We start from the raw sequence: 2,941 nt of genomic DNA, 5'->3' as shown, positions 1-2,941 counted from the left end.
TATCCAAGCGGATCAGGAAATTTCCAGAAAGTGTTTGGTAGAGAGCCTCTAGTTGAAAATTGTCCACGCTATAGGCCTGAACACTATGAGAAGCTTGCAAATGTGAAAAGGCTCCTCCTACAGCCAATAAGGAGGAATAAAAATTAGAAGGAAAGTCCTCTGAGAAAATTTTATCTACTGTCATTTAGTTGCTTTCTTTACCATCATTTATTCATTTTATTTTTACTTTTGATATGCGGGTACTACATCTCTACCGTTTGTAAATACATACTATTTTATGGGGTGGACTCTTTTCCTCCCTGTCTTGGATGGGTGAGGGTTTTTGATGATTTCCCTTATCTTATTAATCATTTCCTCTCTGTTAGTGAAATAAGAACTGACAAAGGTCTAGAGGTTTTTTAGGACAATTTAATTAGTTTTGCAAGAAATAGGGTATAAAAAGGCATATAATTGTTTATGGCATGTTTCTATGAGCTAGGTTTCTAAGGAGCCTATCAGATAAGGGTGGTGGTAAAAAAAATTACATGATTGAAAAATGTCAATTGACATGAACAGACTCTATGATACCTATATAGGTTTGGAGTGGAAATTTATATATTACTATAATTTGAAGCTCTTCAAAACTTTGTTGTTTATGTAAATGAATTTAGGTCATCTTAATGGTAAGATTGTGAAATGTGTATTCATTGATTACCTATTATAGTGGTGAAAATTTTGAGATTAAGTTATCGATTAACTTAACTCATAAAGCAAGAGTCGCCACCGCGCTTTTACTATTTCCAAAGGAAAAGGGAAAAAGTACAAACGAAACCCGAAGAAGTTTTAAAACAAAACTAATAAAAGAGATAAGGCTCAAGGGGTTAGTTATGCAAATGTAAGGTATTAGCATCCTAAACATCCATGTTACTCCATGGGAACCTCTTTGAAAAAGTGCCTTTTGGTTTGAAATTGGTATTGTTCGCAAAAGATTGGAAAGATGGAAAAAGAATATTTTTTATGATTTTTGTGTTTGCTAAGACCTTTTAAAGTCCCATGCCTAGGTACCAACAAAGTTCAATGGAGGATCAAAACCTCGTAGTTTGTGGTAAAAATAAAAAAAGATGTTTATTTTTTTTCATTTTTCTTATGAAAATAAATTTTGTCATTTTAAGGAGAATACTCAACTAGTCACCCACAAGTATGAGATCTCTGCATCATCATGAGAAAGACTCCAACTTGGATAAGGATACACAAGTATCCCACTAGATCTCACTGATGGAAAAGAATTATCATCAATACTATGGAGATAGGAGAATTGTATCTTAACTATGGAAATGACTTATATCTAAACTTTGAGAAAATTTTCAAGAGGAAAATGCACAAAGAGCACAAAATGATTTGAGTGAGTTATGAATTTTTTAGTCTTTTGAAATTTGTATGAATATGCTTAAAATGGCTTAGCATTTATTAGAAAAAGGTTTTGAAAGTATCTTGACAAAAGTCAAGGTTTATTGAGAAAGTGGTTCAAGTTAAAAAAAAGGTTTTGAAAAAAAAGAGAAGATTTTGAAAATTAAAGAAGAGGAGGAGGAGAAGAGACTATCCTAGAGCATAAAGTAAAAGCTAGGAAGGAAATATCTAACCAATAAATATAAAGCTTTATGACATAAGTCAAGAAAGACTTCCCTCATTTGGATTAAGCCTCAAGCAAGCTAGAATAAGAAAATAATAATCCATGTATCAGATGAAACCAGAGTAACTCAACCAAGTCTTCAAATGGAAATCCCAAGTTAAAGTTACTAGATGGATTTTAAGGTCTCAAATCACAAGTTCCAAAGCAAAGTTCAACATCCTAATTCTAAGTCCATAACTCCACAATAATGCCAAGGATAGTAACCACAAGTCCATGAATCAGGATAACTCAGTTTCTTTTATAGGTTTTTTCTTATTAGTGTTTTATTTACAAAGATATGAAAGTAAAGTCCAAATGGATAAAGAACAAATGACAAAATCACAAATAATATGATATGGGATGCTAAACATAAAGTATAAAGTAAATGGCATAAAGTAAAAGAGCATAAAGTAAATGACTTGGAAATAAAAGTTAATACAAGTAAAATGTTAGTAAATGAGGTTACAAATTATAATGAAGGATGATTTGGTCATTTTTTGGAGAACACTCAATTATTCACCCATAAGCATGAAAATATGAACCTATACATTATTTATGAGAAGGGCTCCAACTTGGATGAAATTAACAAGTATGCTAATAACTCTCACAAATGGAAAATGAGCAAAATTTTCACACAATACCATGAGAAGTAGGAGACTTACAATCTCTCTTTTAATATTCCTTTTCTTTTGGGAAAATTTTAGAGTTATGTTAAGCAATCGTAATTGGACTTATGTAAAAGTCACAATTATCTGAGGTCGGTCAATAATAATATTTGTGTTAATACATGTTAGAGAAATGATATATAAATCATTCTCTTAAATTCATGGCATATGAAAAAGAAAAAAAGGGAATGATCAAGCACAAAGGATGGGAGGATGCTTCATTACTTCAATCCACACTTTATGACACTTAGGACAAACTTATGCATCAATCCAAAGTACCTTAAATGATCCATGATCACTTAGAAGGTAGATTTTAAATTATGAAAGTTCATCAAGTACCAAACCACACATCATGAACAAGACGGACACAAGCCATCCAATTGATGAAAGGGAAAAGAAAGAGATGAAGACGAAGGAGACAAGAGAAGTCACACCCAAATTGGACCAAAAGTTTGATCAAGTCATCATCAAAATGAATCATCCATTTTGGTGGATTAGGGTTTTCACCCCATCAACACCCAAAATCCATTGAGTTTGATGAGACTTAAAGTCCAAACCATCATGATCCAAGGCCTACAGAAGTTCACAAAGGTCACACAAATATACAATGCAATTAAATAAAATAAAA

Source organism: Lathyrus oleraceus, chromosome 2 (assembly GCF_024323335.1).
Source record: "Lathyrus oleraceus cultivar Zhongwan6 chromosome 2, CAAS_Psat_ZW6_1.0, whole genome shotgun sequence".
Lineage (NCBI taxonomy): Eukaryota > Viridiplantae > Streptophyta > Magnoliopsida > Fabales > Fabaceae > Lathyrus > Lathyrus oleraceus.
The sequence above is the reverse complement of the archived record's forward strand: the minus strand, read 5'-3'. Positions refer to the sequence as shown.